Source organism: Astatotilapia calliptera, chromosome 4 (genome assembly GCF_964374335.1).
Source record: "Astatotilapia calliptera chromosome 4, fAstCal68.1, whole genome shotgun sequence".
NCBI classification, from domain to species: domain Eukaryota; kingdom Metazoa; phylum Chordata; class Actinopteri; order Cichliformes; family Cichlidae; genus Astatotilapia; species Astatotilapia calliptera.
Window position 1 is genome coordinate 32,068,514 of NC_137425.1, and position 18,466 is coordinate 32,086,979.

Below are 18,466 nucleotides of genomic sequence, written 5' to 3' on the forward strand. Positions count from 1 at the left end.
TGAAGAGACAAAAGGAATTATTGGCTAGATGTCGTTGAAGGAATGAAGAGTCAAATTCTTTTTAATGGAAAATCATTCAGAAAAAATCTCAGCAGGAATATATGGAAAGCTACAGGCAGGGAAAGCAGAAGGAAGACACCAGCACAGCAGGCATCAGTGAAAACAGATAAGATAGAGATTTAGTAAAAATCATTTTAAATGGTTTAAATGATTCTAAGCTTCAATAACCCACTGAAATCTTAGTTAGCCTTAGAGTGACTGTTTGCTGAAGCATTCAGACATTTTGTGTCTGGTTAAGTGTGAAGCCATGGGCATTGTAAAGGTCTTAAAAACTGTTATGAAAGACATGATGGGCATGAATAGTGCTAATAAAAAGCCAGAGAAACCAACAATGACCAATGATTTTTTAAAGGGCCTCTACATAGTAAATAATACAAGATACAAAGCATTACAACACTCTTAACCCTTTAAGACCTACCATAGAACCAAGTCCGCCAGAGCTTATATTATATTTTTACATGCTGTAGTGCCATTTTTGGAAGCATTTCAAGTTGCTATACATCAATACAACCATTATAGCCCAGATTTTAATAATATGTATTCGTTAAGTGCATAGTAATTACATAAATTGCAAAAAAGTGCAATAAACTACAAAGAAATTGAAAATCGTTTTTGCTTTTTTAACATATATTTCTAGTTAGAGAAATTTAAGAGGCTTATCCCTCAAAACTGTAAATACAAAAAAGTTGCACAAAATAGTTTCCTACCACAGGAAATTTATTTTGAGTATCTTCATAGTTTTATTTTTGAAATACACCAATTTTTATACACTGCAGGAAAAACGAAAATAAATATTATACTGCAAATTTGCAAAAAAGCAGCGTATGCATCAAAATAAACTATTTCCAGCAGTGCAATATGAGTCCTAAGCATCCCAGAAAAGACACAGAAAGTCATAAAGTCAAAGATAACTTTTAAAGACACCAGTATAGGCCATGAGGCCCTGATGGTAAAAAAAACTACATTTCCGCAAAAATGACATCACTTCCGGTTTCGGGCAGGTAATGGTTCGTGCTGACGTCTATTCCAACGTAGGAAGTGTTATGAACAGCTGATCGGATCGCCAAAGCGTGTTTCTGGAATATTATGTTTTTGTTGATGCAAGTGCTTTTTATGAAGTTTTTGCAAAGCTATATGTGGAAGGAAACTGTGACCTAGGACAAGCTGATGGCATCAGATGTAAGTACAACTCCTCCGGTTTCATATGAAAAAAAATTTGTTGCGCTAGCTTACGTGGTTGCAGAGCTACCAGGATTTAAAAATAGTTAGGCAAAACAGAGCGTGCCGCTCCGACCGGCTCTAAAGGGTTAATGAACGGAGTAGGAAGTTGGATCCAGAAGCAGGGTTGATATGTCATAATATATTATCCAGATTATTTTATGTTCACAGGAAAACCCTTTTTTCTGAATATGGTACAACTGAAAAAAATCTTTTTCCTACTAACATAAAAAAAAAATTGTTAGGTTCTTTTTTTTCCCAGTATTATGGTGCAACTGTTGGTTGAACATGCTCCAACAACAGGTCCTCCAGGAAATATTGAAAATCTCCTATCAGGGCTGGATAACCAATGAAGAGGTGCTACGAAGAGCAAACGCTCTTTCCCTAGCCGATATTGTTGCTCAACGTCAATTTCGGTTCGCAGAACACATCCTCCACCTACCACTCCACTGGCCAGCCAACGATGCTATGACATGGTAGAGGGAAACACAAAGACGGATGACCTAAGACCAACTGGCGCTGGACCATAATAGATGATCTGGAGCATGCCGGCATTAACTGGGATGAAGCCGAAGCAATTGTTGCTGATCGCCAATGATGGAAAGCATTAAATGCTTGATGCACCATACGGCTTAGGAGGAACTAAAGCCTAAATGGTGCAACTGTACTGATGTAAAGTTCTTGCTGTTTTAATTCAATTAAAAGTTTTCAAGAACTGATGATAAACCAAATTCATATTCTTATTTTATACAAGACTTTAATGCTTAAAAGATTAAAACCCACAGCTTTCCCCAAAATGTCACACCATACATTTGGTGCTGCATGGTGGTTTAGTGGTCAGCATCATCACCTACCACACTGAGCTTCTGGGTTCAAATCAACCATCTGGCTTAACCTTTTTGTACATTTTCATCCCCCATGTTGGTCTTCTCCAGATGGTTCCTTTGGCAGACAAGATGTAGATGTTAGTCTGATTGGGAATTCTAAATTTGTCAAAGTTGTGAAGTAAAGTGCTCTTTGAAATGGTTAATAGTAATATAGTATTATAGTAGTAATAATGGTTAATGTGACTTACAGTCTTAAGCATTTTGAGTTGTCAGTGATATTAGAAAAGCTTTATATAAATGCAAGTATATTATATGGTTACACCAATCTTTTTATTCTCTATCTGAAAGGCGCCCTTTAAGGATTCTCTCCCTCTAACTCTCAAAAAAGAGGCAGCTCTTCAAAATACCCTGGATTTTAGCTAAGAATGTTTGAATCAAATTCAGATCCCAAAAAAGGAGAGACCTTGCAGAAGTCATTGCCGTTGGACAATGATTTATGTGATAGTGTTGCTATTTCCTAAATTACTTCAATGAGGTGCGAAGCTCTGAGCCGACATCCTAGGCGTATGATTCTCGCTTTGGGTGCGAGAGGTCCCGGGTTCAGATCCTGGACGAGCCCCCAATTATGTTATACACCGGCCTGGGGGGCTGGTGTCATGATTAGTGGAGCAGACTCAGGCGCAGACCACAAGTTTCTTCAAATCAAACGTGAATTTATTTACAGTGTTCTCCACGGTGAAATATATATACACACACAACGGTGTCTGGTGAAAAGGGGCCGGGGTTCCAGGGTCCGGGAGTGAAAGGGGCAGGAGTCCAGGGAGGGGAGATTTCCACACAGCCCTCGCAACCACACACAGCTCCTCTTCTTTCCTCTATCACTCTTGCTCACGCTCAGTCACCGTGCACAAGGAAAACAGGTCCAGGGGAAATCTATACACAGAAAGAGAAACAGTTAATCTCCTGGTTCAGACGTACTGACGAACAAACTTTGCAGAGTGCAGGACGACTGACGCTGATGGCTCAACGATCCAGCGACGAGTAGAGCAGACTCACCATCTTAAGTAGGACTCCAATTCTCATAATCAGCGGCAGGTGTGCTGATCATCTCCAGGTGCGTGGGCCAGGAGCAGGAGCCCATACTGAGCTCCGCCCCGGCAGGAGAAAGAGAGAGTGGAAGAGGACGAGAGAGGAGAAAAAACAAAACAAAGCGCCTGACTGCTGTCAGCTGGCGAGGTGCGGGGACCATGACAGCTGGAGTGAAACACAAGAAAAATAATAAAAAGAAGTAAATCACACAGCTTTACAATGACTGGTCGTTTTATTAACTTGACAGGTAGCGAGCGTCAGGGTGGGCATGGCCAAAACAACAAACAAAACACACTGGAAATTAATCAGAACTAACTTACCTATAGTGAATCAACCCCAAAAGAAAATACAAACCTCTAACCTGTCTCCCTACCCGAAACAGGAGAAAAAGGTTGTAAAAGAAACGACTTCCCACCCCTACAGCTACCATGTCCAGATACGACTCTCTAAACTGTTTTTACTGCAGCCCAGCTCTGTCACACGCAACGAAGGGCCCCAAACGCGCAGCTCACTGGAAACAGGAAGTAGTTCTGTGACCATGTGGACTAATACGCAGAGACTTCACCACTTCATTCAGTCTTTAGAAAACTAGAACAGGAATGACATCTTGGTTGTGACTGTCCCTTAGTGTTAGAATTTTAACATAAAATTATCTTGATGATCAAAGCTTGCGCAAATGTTAGCCACATTGGCCAAGGATTTTGCAATTGTTTTGATGTTTTGGCCCCAAGTTTTAGTTTCTCAGATACCTGAAAGAATGTTGTCTTTGTTTTTTGGAGAAAACGACAAAGTATGGAAGCTGAAAAAAAAAAGGCATCCATAACTCGAAATTTCAAGTTAGCTCTGCCAATCAGGAAGGTCTGTGAAGTTACATAATTTCCTTGTTTCCTACATTATTCCTTTGTTATTAACAGCACAACAGCAATTTGTATGTGCACTATACATTGGTAGCTCAATGATGCTATCACTACCCGATTTTGAGTGTGGCTGTGTCAGTGCCATCTACTTCTCGGTAACAGTAAATTAGGAAACTTGCAAAGCTTCCTATTTGGCAGGGAAAGAAAATAAATTTGCAAAGTCTAAACTCCAAATTATGACATACCTAACATAATCAGTGGGGCTTTGTCATTAATCATCTCCAAAGTTTATTACATAATTTAAGGAAATACAGATTGTGCTTAACAATTGTTAAGCACAATCTGTATTTCCTCCCACTGAGTACATGATTAGCTGTTTAGGGCACTTTACAATTCCACTATTCATTCACTCACTGGTGGAGGCAGCTACAGCTACACGGTCGCCCCTTTACTAGTCCCTAAGGACATTCACATTCAGTCATCCACCCATGGCAAGCTACATTGTAGCTGACAGAGGCGAGGCTGTCGGACACTGGTGCCACCGGGCCCTCTGACCACCACCAGTGTCCTTGTTTTGCCCAAGGTCACAACGACCGAGACTGTTGGAGCCGGGGCTCGAACCGGCAACCTTCCGATTACAAGACGAACTGCCAAGTCTTGAGCCATGATTGCCCCGTGTCTCACCAAATGTCCAGAGCATTATCATTTCCAATGCGTAAAATACCACGTCCCTAGGCATCTCACAGTGAAGCAAAAGGTACATTTCCATGTCCTCATTAAACGCTCTGGGTTCTCAATTGACTCCAATATAAACCCGCTTGGGGCGGAAAGATATACACAAACACGTCAAAGTATCTGCTAATTCAACTATAAAATAGCTTCATGTTGTGGCCATCGTATATTGTTTTCCAAAGTGATTCAGGATCTGAAAGTGAACAGATTTAATGTACATAATGCTTTTTTAGGTTTATTATTTTCACTTAAAAAGTAAAATACCGACGATTGTGACAAGTTGTTGGTATTTTATGCGTTGAGAATGAGAGTGTGTTGGAATGTCTAAAAACAATCTCTAAGGATGTAAGAGTATGTAACAGACTTTACACAATCACATTCACACATACAGTCAGTTTTTTGACACCTAACTGCTTTCCATCATACACATTCAACCTTTACACATTGGAGAGCAACTTGGGATTCATTATCTTGCCCAAGGATACCTTGGCATGCAGACTGGAGCAGCCATGACCTGAACTACAGACCATCTCATTAGCAGATGACCTGCTGTACCTCCTGAGCTACAACCACCCCAGAGCAGTAGAGTCAAAGTTTAGGACACACTCACCCACTGGTATTTGCACAGGCATTCGACTGGTTCTGTAAATTTGGCAAGCTTAATTGTATAAAGTGGAAAGCTTGAACATGTCATCAGGAGAGCTCACCAAAAAGAGTGATGCAGAAAGATACTGTGACTGAAGAAAACTTGACCATTTGTATTTGTTTCACTTTGAATGTCTGGCCACATATCCATACTCACCATTTTTTAAAGTAATAGAAAAAAAATGAAGTTTTCTTTTGAAGTTTCTGGTTAAGTTCAAATTTAAGATATGTCTCTTTCTATACCCCACTGATACACCACTGCCACTGTTCACAGGTTAGTGACTTTAAAGGTTATTGTGTACTTTCACACTATGCCTGCTGCGTTAGCCTTTTCTTCCAGTTAGAGTTCTCTCCATGACTTTTTCTTTTTCTCAGCCTTCAGAGTGTATAATTTGTAAAACACTAGTTTGGTGTTTCAGGGTGTGTGGGGAAAACTGAGCTTTTGCAAAGCTAAGACGCATGCTACCCTGCAAGAACCAGTGGCTGTGTGAATGTAAAAAGGAGACAGTCTGACCCTTTCATGTTCACTTTAAATGTCACTATCATAACTATCATCAAATATTACTGGACATTTTATATTCTTTTATATTCTACATATTTATTCTTGGACTCAAATACCTGCCCTGTCAAAACCTGCTGCAGGCTGTGATAATGTCATATAGGCTTTAGTTTCCAACATTATATTTTGTTTTCAAAAAGTATTTCTTATATTTTTGTCTGCTTTGTCTACTTAGTTACTACTTAATGTTATTTTCTTAATCACTCTAATGTTGGACTAATGAGTCTTTTTTCTTTAAAGTAATATACAATAGATAGATAATGACTTCTTTATGAATACTTTTGATAATGATAATTTTTAATAACTTTGTTTTGTTATATTTCATTATTATATATGTACTTATTAATCTTCAAAATGAAAGTTTTGACATTACTGATAATGGTTTGTATAATTGTAAGGTAAATGTGAATCCATAGCTCATCACTAAACACTAAAAAACAAACCCAGGCCAGGTGTTTGGGGGATTTTTAAACCATCATTTTGTGTTGATCCATCTGTTTTACCCCTGGGAGTGAGGCATTCCCCTCTTGCTTAAAGCTATATTGTTAAAAAAAAAATAGGCGCAGAAACAGGTGGAAAAATGTAGGAGGGATAACAGCAGGATGCCAGATGGATGGAAAGGCAGAAAGAGATAATAATGTTCAAAATAAATCCACTGTTCGAGCAAGACACAGTCAGCTATATATATTTGTGGTATCATGAGAATGCCCTCCACCAAATGTCTGATTGGTTTATTGAAGTTATCAGCTGTGAAATCCTTCATATGTATCTTCATATGTTTTATGTGGAACATTTCCTAAAATCTGCTACATTTAGTATAGGTTGACTAAAGAAGTTAATGTACCTCAAAAACCCTCAAATCAACAAAACAACACAATTAACACTCTCAAATTAGTTCCTGCTTGGCTCTGAGTCCTTACTGGCCTGACTTGAGAAGACTTTCAAGCAGCTAGTCCTTCTTTCAGACATTTTAAACTCCTGCAAATGTATTTTTACCCCTGTAATTTGGATCCAAGACTTTGAAAATAATAAAGCACACTGCATACCAGAATTTGAGCCTGTTTGTGTGTGCAGTGCTTAAAGGAATGCTCATACTGGGCAAATGTAAATGTAAGACAGGTAATCTGGAAGGTAGCATCTTTTGGTTTTAAAAACTTGTTTGGTTCTTTGGCAAGTGATTCAAATACAGTCTAAAGTTATGTGTTGAAAGATAGTAAAGTACATATTTAGAAAATACTGATCTCATGCCAAAAATCTTTTGATTTTGTGCTGGACACAACTAAATGTGAAAAAACACTGAGCTACACAGAGAGTAGAACGTGTAATGTTATTGTTGTGAGATGGATTTAATAGCATTTTAATAAAAACACATAAAAGAAAAGCAGAGTGCATAAAAATAGTAGGTTTGATGAGGAGGGGAATGGGAAGTGATGCAGGAAGGAGGAGAGTGAGAATGAGGGAAGCAAAGATAAGGACATAGAAGAAGATGCAGAAAACAAAATGAGAGCTTTTGACGAGAAAAAAAAGAGAAGAAAGAAGATGGAAAGCAAGACAGAGTAAGAAAAGGGTGTGTGTGTGTGTCAGTGGCTGGAAGGGAACAGACTGAAATAGAAGCAGTTATTACTCCGTGTATTGCTGTGACTGACTGTCTCCCTCTCTCACTCCCTGTCTGACTGTGCTGTGTTCATAATGTACTGTGGTCAGTTAGCAGAGAGACAACTGCAGGGTGGAGCTGCCTTCACTGTAACCACACACACACACACACACACACACACACACACACACACACACACACACACACACACACACACACACACACACACACACACAGATGTGAATCCCTCTTGATCTGGTCTGTTGGCAGATGCAGTCACAGTGAACCTTGGATGCTGCAACAATCAACTCCTAGCATGACCACTCAACATGTTGCATTGGCAGAATGCGACATGTTCATCATGAAGGTCAAGTGTCCCACATTACTGCTAATGCCACAACAACGTCTCATGCTCTACATTCATCACTTAATAGGATCTCAAGATACTACGTGTGTACTCACACTACAGCCTCTGTATTGTGCCCAAAAGTATTTGACTCCAAGCCTAGCTTGGTTATCTAATGGATCACTGCATCCCATGCCCGGGCACAGGTATGAAAACTGGCCTGCCAGAAGAGGTGTGCCTGAGTGCAGTGCAGTGATCGCTATCTGGATGTGGACCACTCCCTCAACGACAGCTGCTTCCCTAACACCTGTAACTTGGCCACACGAAAGTAATTAGGCAGCAGATAAAAAGGTCATGAGAAAAGAAGCAAAAAAGAAAAAGAATAGAAACCAACCACATTTCCCCTCCAGTCTGAGGTTTGACATTTAGTCGACACGGTTACTAACTAAAGTTAGTCTCCACAGAGCACAGAAATGAGAGCATTTAGCATTTCAGTCTCTTCTCCACTGATGTTACGTCCGTCTGTCCACTTCAAGAGTTCCAATAAAGATTTGTATGAACACATTTGTATTTTGAAAAATAATAAATGTTTATTTTGAATGACTGTGTTTTCTGATTGTTTATGTGCGTGCATGTATGTATATATTGTGTATAGCTAAATAACTTCCACACTAATATGTACAGCTTACGTGAGGGCAGAATGGCAAAAAAAAAGTGCCAGCAATGTGTAATTACGTGGGCCCTGAACAGTAAGAATAGTTTCAAACAGCTGTGGTGAACTGAACTTGGACTAAATTTGTCATCGCTGCTTGCTTTAAAGTGAAGAAGTACAGCAGAAGTGAGTGCAGTGCTGGTGTGCTGGACTAACGTGCATGTCGCTATACAGTAGCAGCAGCTTTGATGTTGCTCTGCTGTCGACTTTACACTTCCTCTCAGGCTGTAAAAACCTGAATACACAGCTGTCTGTCATCACACACACAGCAAGACAGCCTGTCTGTGTGTGTGTGTGTGTGTGTGTGTGTGTGTGTGTGTGTGTGTGTGTGTGTGTGTGTGAGAGAGAGAGAGAGAGAGAGAGAGGATGAAAAGGTTAGTCTACCTGCTGCTTTCTCATTATTGCTTTTGGGAGTCTAAATAATGGTTAAAAATGTGTGTGTGTGTGTGTGTGTGTGTGTGTGTGTGTGTGTGTGTGTGTGTGTGTGTGTGTGTGCGTGCGTGTGTGTGTGTGTGTGTGTGTAATGGGCTCTTTACGAACGGAAGCCATTGGTTGTTTGAAGTTTACACTACTGGAAAAAATCAGATAACAGGGTTTTATGTAGACTGTGCCTCTGTATATGCGTGTGTGTGTGTATTTGTGTGACGGCACCTCAGGCTAATGATTTACTGAAAGTGTGTGCAAGGCAAGGAATGGTAAGGACGTAAGGATTATACCTAATAATCATGTGTTTCAGCTGGGGTGTCAGGAACTGGACTGCGGCTGTTACCTGGCCACTCCTGGTCCTCCGGCATAGGTCGCACAGAACCTCGCCAACTGAGTTTGGTATTCAGTGTTCAAATATGAAAATGAAAGTAATAAAATATAACATCCAGCGGCTGGTTAGCTTATGTTAAGCTCGTTTGATGGGTTTAATAGGCCTTTCCTACATGCTAAACTGCAGGGAGTGCATTGTGTGTCTCATCAAAAGGGCTTGTAGTAATTAAAAGATGCTCTTTTGTACTACAGAGAAAAGGTAGGTACTAAGTAGTAGATAGATAGATTCTCTGGAATGCCAGAAATCTGATTGTATTACTCAACAGTTTAACAATATTATTATTATCACATCATAAGACATCTTAAAAACCTTTAATTTATTATTTACAGTTAGATGTCTCCACATCACAGACAACATAAGCATGGTTTTTTATTAATTTTTGGGCTGGTGGGCAAAATCTGCACAACTGCACTGTTAGGATTAAAAACAGGTATTTTCTCTGATGGTGTGAAGTGCGCACCTTCAACATGACTGGAGAGTAATCAGTGGTGCTGCTTGCTGCTTCGTCATCACATTGGTCATGTGATTTGAACGTGCGAGGGTTAAGTGGACGAGGTAGCGTGTGAGCCAGTTCCAAATCAGCGTTAAACAACTTTGCTTTTATGGAAAAAAAAATCCTATTGAAACTATGACACATCTAAATGATCACACATACAGGCCTTTAAGTAACCTGAAACTAAGTGTGTTCCTGCTTTGTGTCCATGTGTGTGAATGCAGCGTAGGTGACACTCCACACTGAAGGGATCTTATGAGCTGTCTTTTTAGTAGCAAGCCTTTCAACTTGGCTGCAATGTTGGAGTAACAACTTTTAATATCAAAGGTAAACGGAAAGCAGAAATACCGCACTCTGCTTAAGTTTTAGATGTAACTAGAAAGATTTACTTAGGGGGAAGAAAGGAAACAGAGGCGACTGAGTCACATATTATTATACAGATGTCTGGGCATTAACATGGAAATGGAGGCGTATCTGCTCATTGAACCAGACCAGTGCCAGACATTAAAACACTATAGGAAGATTCATATTCAGTGTGTGTGTGTGCGAAAGAAAGAAAAATGCAGGTAACTCGGCTCTGTTGCCACCTGTCATTAAAACCGTCTCCTGGAACTGAACTGTACCTTTATAAGAACATTATAAAGATATTTACTGGGGTGAGAGAGACAGCAACACAAAGAGTCATAGAGAGAAAAAGAAGAAGAAGGCAAAGTGGAGATGAAGAAATTCTCCTTCTCTGTCTTTCTTTGCCAAAAGCAGATAATTGAAGGCCTCGCTTGGACTCGGGAAGCAAAAGGAGGACAGAGAAGGAAAGGAGACGCAGCGATCGAGGCCAAAGAGGGGAGAGACAGAGAGAGAGAATAAGAGAGAGGGAAGCCACGTCCACATGTATGACTCACTCTCTCTCCCTCCTGCTGCTCTGTAACTCTTCCTCTATGTCACTATCCCACTCTCACTGTCAGCGAGGGCAAACCGAACTCAGAGCAGCAGTTTTCCCAAAATATAGCACCACTGGTACTATTTATTTCACCTGAGTCACGTTACCTGTATCTGCAATATGAGTTGTAGTAGCAGTAAACCATCATTGGTGCACCGTGCCAATAAGACAGCTCTGTGAAGACAAACTATACACGCGCATACAACTTTGCCTGCTTTTGATTGTAGCCAAGGTAAACTCAGACAGACTTGAGGAGCATGTCTGGCATCTAAATATATACGTGTGTGTTTGTGCTAAATGTTTCATGCTCCTCTGCTAACCACAAGAAATAACTGAAACCTAAACCGGTGACATAAACATCAAAGAAGCCAAAATCACATGAGCAAGTATGCACAATGAAATGAAGAGCACTTGAAGAAGCTGCCTTTGTTTGACTCGGAAGCGATGTCCAAAGCTTGGACAATCAGACAATCAACATCATTAAAATACAACAAAAACATATCAGGTTTTCATTCGCTGAAGAACAGATGGAGAAAAGTGGCTGCACTTTTAAGGACTATTCACTGTTTTCATGTTGGTGTCAGCAAACAGCTGCAGACTGCAGTCAGCAGTGTTCATGTTCATGTACTAGAAAACCGAATGCAGACCTTCTGACATCGAGGCAAAGAGTTGCTTTTTTCCTGTGTTAGACTGGACAACATGAAAAAAATGAAATGGGGAATGTATTGTAAGAAATATAAAGGGCCTACAAATCAAGAATGCTGACTTACAGCATGCAGCTCATGTTTTTGGTTGTGAGTTTCACTGAGAGATGCTGTAAGGTCTGGCTCTACTCAACAGCAAACCAAGGACAGACAGACAGACGGACAGGCGGGACACGTCTTCCTCACAGGCTTTCTGTCAGCAGAGGGAGACCCTCGGGTACGAGTGACATCACCCATCAAGAGCCAATCACACACTTGCAGTAAATGTTTAGAAGGTTTAGGCATTTGTAGAGTTGGTTGGCTCGACTGTGAAGCACAGCATGCTGAGGACTGAACAATAATGTGTTGGCGAGTTTTGACAGTCATGCAGTTAAAGTGTCCATGTGCTGAAAATAGGAGGAGAGGAGAATATAAAGAAAAGAATAAAAAGTATGAAGATTTTTTAAATGGGTAAAGGATGGGTTGGATGAAAATGAGTTGAGAACAAGACCAGCTGAGAGTGAAGGAATGGAAAAGCAGACCAAGGAGTGACTCAGTACAGCCAGAGAGAGAGAGAGAGGAATGTTTAACACACTTTATGTCTCTCTGTCCCACTTACTTTCCCTGCTTCCCAACTTGCAAGGAATATCAAACCCATCCCCCCTCCTCCTGACACACACACACACACACACACAGCACAGACAGGCTGAGGATGGAAAGTATGAGCATTGCACTGCTGCCAGACTGCAGAGAGAGAAATGATCAACAGAAGGAAAATATCCTCTGTTGTGACTCAGGCTGTTCTGGTCTATTGTCTACCTATACTGATATAGATTGCACTTAGCTTGTGTTAAAATTTGAATGAAGTTTAGAGTGAGATAATACATGTGGATGGTATATTAGCATTGGAATTTTCAAAGCTTTTGACATTTGTTTGCTAATATCCTTGTAATAAAGTTAGAAATCAAAGGACTAGTTTGACATTTTCAGGAACCTAGCCTAGCATAATTATTAGCAATGGCTACACAGCTAGCCTGGCTATCGTCAAAGATAAAACAGTGCCAAGTTCTAACTTAAAAATTCCCTCTTCTTGTTTTTGCACAAATGAAACCAACAACAGACAACTGGAAGTACTCATGCCAGCTTTGGATAAAGCTAGGGTATTTCCAGCCTCTGCGCTAAGCTAAGCAAACCCGCTGCTAGTTGTAGCTTGAAATATAGTTTACAAATGTACACTGATGTTGACAAGAGACTAAAATGTCACTGATATCTCATTTTAGCTTTTGGAATAATAGTTTTACTTTGCAATTATGGTGGATAAAAAAATCTGATGATGCTATTGCAATCTGTACTAAATGTGGAGAAACAAATTTCACAATCAGTCACATTCATGCGTACTTTAAGTGTCTGTAAAACTACCAAAGCATTCACAAAGAGCAGTTACACAGTTGTTGATAATATTACTGTATGTGCATTACTGACACAGTATCAGTATTTTTACTTTTCACTGTTATTCTCAACATGTTTTTATCATGATAGATATTACATATCATGTTGCTTGTGTACATTGCGTATGACTTAAAAAAGAAACTGACATAATCAGCCTACAGAATCATTTTGATATGAAAGTGTAGGAGGCTGGTTTGGAGTTTGAAGTCACGCACCTCATGTTGCATTTATACGTAAGATACGTGGTTATGCATCCAGCACATGCCCAGACAAATATGACTACATACACACAGCGCCCCACCCCCAGGCACAGACGCTATATCTAGGGCAGGGTGTAATGATAATGATACAGTGGTGTTAATTAGTATGAAATACTAGCATGCTATCCAATTTTCTCCATTCAAAATGAAGAGCTGCTGCTTCTGCTTCAAATACACACTGCCAAACACACGGCTGCTATCAAATGTACCACTGTCTAATGTTTATGATACGTTTAAAAGAAAACGTTTTTTGCATGTACAGTTTTTTCCTAACATACTGTACAGTAGCATTACAGAGTCTACCGGATTTGGGCTCATGCCCTCTTTTGCCACTGTCTCTGCAGGAATGTAAAGCAATGTTTCATCAGTGTGGATGGATGAAAAGTTAGAAAAACATGAAACGAACTCATGATTGGAACATAACTACTGCATTTTCAAAAGTATTCACTATTTAAAATAAAATGACCCAATTTGCCCAACATTTTCAATTATTTGTTTTGTTGTTGGCCCTTGCAGACACAGAGCATGCAATCAAACATAACACAAAAGGTTAAATGCTATTTAAACACATCACAGTTAAACTCCCTTCGTTACACATCACTTATTCTTGAATGATCATTTTATTTGTTCTACGTGGCAAGACTTGGGAGAACAATTTAGAAAATATAATAAGAAAAAATGTGCAATTAATGATGACCTCAAAGAGCTAAAGTAGGATTATAGTTGTATTAATCACACTGGGAGGGAAAAAGTACAGTTCCAACAGGGTTGAAAATATTTCAGCAGTCACTTTCACTTTTTATTTGCACCAGCAAATTTGTACCTGTATATCCTTAATCCCTTTAACCCTCTGAGGTCTAAGTTGTCAGTGGAAAAGATACAACCCCACTAACCCAAACCGTAACCCTGGGCAAGTAGAATATTAACGTCCAATGACATGTCAAAGAAAACATTCATTTTTAATGGCTTCAAACACTATTCAGATGTTTTTTCCAGAAAGTATGTTTTCTATCATCCAAACATAGGATGAGGCTAGGGTTGGAATCTGCTGGTGGTTCACCTATAACAGGCCCATGCAGCATAGCTAAACTCTACTTTCCAGTTGAGCATGAATGTCAATTCTGAAATGCTAATATAGTCTGTTTACTCCTTTTTTCTTTTTCTTTTCAGTGTGCACGTAAATTCATGTGATGGCTGCAAGACAAAGCTGATCCATGTATTTGTTCATTTCTTCAAACTCTGAACAGTTTAACTGAAAGCTGTGGAGTGAGAAAAAGTGTTTGAAGTGTTTGAATACACGATGACATACATGCTGTATAATTTATTTCCCCATGGTATACTACTATCAGTGAATGTCATCTGTTAGGTCAGCAGCACAGCTATTAAAATAGTGCTAACAATGTTTTTGTTTGATGGAAAGGGAACAACTTTGACTCTGTGTGCTAATAAAATGTCATAACCTCCTGCTTTCCCTTATTTCCTGTGCAGTAAATCCGTACCCCCAGTGTCCCACCAAACCTGTGTGCATGTGTTCTTTTTTCTCTAACTTCATCAGGTGTCATTTGCATGCATTAAAAAAGTCATTCTGCTCATTTTGAGGTCCAGACACTCTAGCTACCATAGCACTATCCTTTTATGTATTTGTCCTTGTGGATGATGACTTAGGCTCAGCTGGATTTTAAACTGAAATAACATAATTTAGTCCATAAAAACTTTAGGTTAAAATGTAAATAAAATGCCACCACACCCTAACCCCGCCTCTAGCTGATGACCTGGCCCTATTTTTAGGACGGAAGCATTGACTATTGAATTGACCGGACAACAACTCCTATCTGACCCACTGGACAGCGTTAGAAAATGGCAAAGAGGGCATAACATAACATAACAGTATTTTCATAGGTGTTACAGCCTCCCCCACAGCCATGCATATTACACCAAAGTAATTAAATATTAGATAAACACTTGAATTGACAAGATTTAAGGTGAATTAACTTCCTATAACTGTAATTAAAGGGGCATCTGGGCAGTGAGCTACCAGAACTTTTCTGTAATTTCACACATTTATTCATGCAGGCACATTATCATGTAGAAAAACTGACACATACTGTTGAAATTACACTCCTTTTTTATATTGAGGAGGACTAAATGTGTACCCATAGATCTTTTCACTGAGCAAAAGAGGAGTTAGAGTTAGGGTTATGGTTGTCAGGCTTGATGACTCAGGCTTCACAGGGTTAAATAGTATTTGCAGAATCCCATCTCAAGTAGGCTAATACACCTGAATCACCATCATTTACATTTCATATAATCAGAAGGGTTTATGCACTCCTCACTAAAATTATGCTGCTAACTATTATGGTGAGTCTGTGCTTTCTACCACATGGCTCTACACCAAAGAGTGATGTAGAGTTTGTTCTAAAACTTATACACTGTATAGTATAAAAGAGAGACAATTCACGATAATAAGCACATGGGTCTCTAATGGGAGCGGGTGGAGCTAATCCTTCTTCTACATCCAGATCCAATAACTCCTCCTGAGTCAGAGGCTGGTCTGTGGAGTCTCCAGCGTTCCACAGCTCTGTTAGCTAATGTTTTTCCTTGGCCGCTAACCAAACCACAGCCCAGGAACAGGAAGATGCAGAGAAGCATTTGGCTATCCTACCTCTGAGGCTACACACCTACTCTAACGACCCAAACAAACAGCAGATAAAACTTACACACTGATACCCATGTGATAACCTGTTTAGTTAACAACATGGATTAATAGTTCAGATATAAACTGCTAGCTGTGTGTCTTTTTTGATTGTTTTTACTACAAGTAATATTTACTAGTACTGAATCCTCCTGGTTAAAGACTGTGTTGTAATCATCAGATAGGGAGCACAACTGCTTCTCCCTGTGCATTATTTCATATATACAGCAAAATGTCCTGAAACAGAAACACTGATCTGTGGTCTCTTCCCCTCCTCTTCCTGTGTGCATTCTGTGCTTCATTTGCTGACCTCTGTTAGCCACAGCAAATGTCTATTGTTCATTTTTTTTCTTCAAACATGTTTTTTGTGGCCCATCTGGAAACATTTAGCACAGTGTTGCCGCAGTTATGGCCAGATGATGGACACAGCGGCGATGTAAATCCACCTCAGTGTGTCTTCAGGATGAGGAAAGGATAATGGGAAAGAACTCCAGGCTGGGAGTCCTGGTTGGAAAAACTAAAACAGATGAGGGATGTCATTTAATTAATGAAGGGGTTTGTGTATATGAGTTTGTGAGTGTGTGTGTGTTCATCTACAAGCGTCTACATGACAGCAGAGGTCGGTCTGAGAGACATCACAGCTCATCCCCTGTTAGAGGTCGAAGGTCAGGGATGGTAAAATGTTGGTGGGGGTGGAGCAGTTTCTCTGACACACTAAAAGCTTCACCAGCTGCCACAGGAATTAATTTTGTGGTGTTTGTCCTATTCCCACTCACGTCCCAGTGTGAGGGGGCTTTGCACCATAACGTTCATAAGTTGGCAATGTAATCATAATAATATAGCTTTATAATGATTACAGGACATCAGACTACTTGTTCATATTGCTTAATAATGTAGAATTATCATGTAGAAATAAAAAAACTGAAGTTTGAACATGTTGCCTGCCTGCAGCACTGAAGGACTCCGCGAGAGACGTCTGTCTCAGCTAGCAGCACCTGTCCCTCTCCTCCTCTTCAGTTTGTCTCAACATAAGCTCGTCATATTCTGTGATATGATTTACTCTGAGGTGTTTGACGAGGTTAGTGGTGTTGCCACAACACCTCACTGTCTTGCCACATATATCGCAAACCACGTTTGTGGAGTTAAAATACGTCCACACATGACTCCGTTCACGCTCAGCCATTGTTATGAGTGCGTACGCCAGGGGCTGACACATTTAGCCGTATTTCGCATATGACTGTAAAAGGCGTAAGAGGCAGTAGTTCCTTCCAATTTAGACGATCCGACTGATATAGTTTCTTTCCACGGTAATGAAAAACTACAAATTTACCCCAAAGTACTAAAATATTGATATTTCAATATCGATCCGCACACCACTAGTGGAATGGCTCTCTGTAGTTCCATCTGGAGTTTTTGGAAATCACATCTGCTTTTCTCTTACTGCTGCTGAACCCCGTGCTTCAGTGGCAAAAAGGTCAGTGGACATGACAGCCTGTAAAAACACACTCTAAAGAAGAAAGGTATCTATTCTCTCAACAGCTACAATTCTCAATACTGCCTTCATTTTATCGCATAGGAAAATATAGGTGTAGGACTCCATTACCCAGAGTACCCTTCTCTGCTGCAGACACACGTGTTTGAGTACTAAGATGATTTCAACTGTACAAAAAGCTACATGTTAACATTCTTCTAAGATCAAAAACTAAAGTCAGGCAACAAATAGAGCAACACACTGACACTTTCAAACAAACAGAAGTTCTAAATACACCAATGAGCACTGACAGGCAGTGTTGGTCAAGTTACTTGAAAAAAGTAGTCAGTAACTAATTACTGATTACTTCCCCCAAAAAGTAAGCCCGTTACTTTACTGATTACTTATTTTCAAAAGTAATTAATTACTTAGTTACTTAGTTACTTTTTAAAAACACGATTTACAACCTGAATAGGTGATAAAGTGATAGATCTTTCAGCCCAATTCTACTTTTTCTGCATAATCCATCATACAAAATGTAATCAAATGGAAAAGTCTCTTTTTTAAAACTTGTTTTATCAGTTTTAATCTTTTAACTTTATGCATCAAGCAAAAATTAAGTTATATGCAACATTCTCTGACTTGAATAAATTAGTTTAACATTTAAACCTATTTTCTGCACATTCCAGCACATAAAATAAAACATTTTTTTGTGTTTACACTCAGTCTTTCAAATAGATGCAAGTAAAACACAGCAGAAAATAAATAAAGTCAAAGACTAGCGGTCCTGTTGCTCTATTTTCACCTGTAAAGCAGGAGTGGGGTAGGCGGAGGTTTACCCTGGTGCAGGTGTGGCGCAGCAGTCAGTGGAAGAATCCGTGAGTTTCCCATTACGTCATAGCTACTCGGTGCTTGCTTGGAAGTTTAGAGGGAGTTTTTTTGCTGTAAAAAGAAGTTTTCTTCCCACGCACAACGGACGCTAATGTTTTCGTCATTTTTTATGGAATCAAACTTAAAGTAAGGTC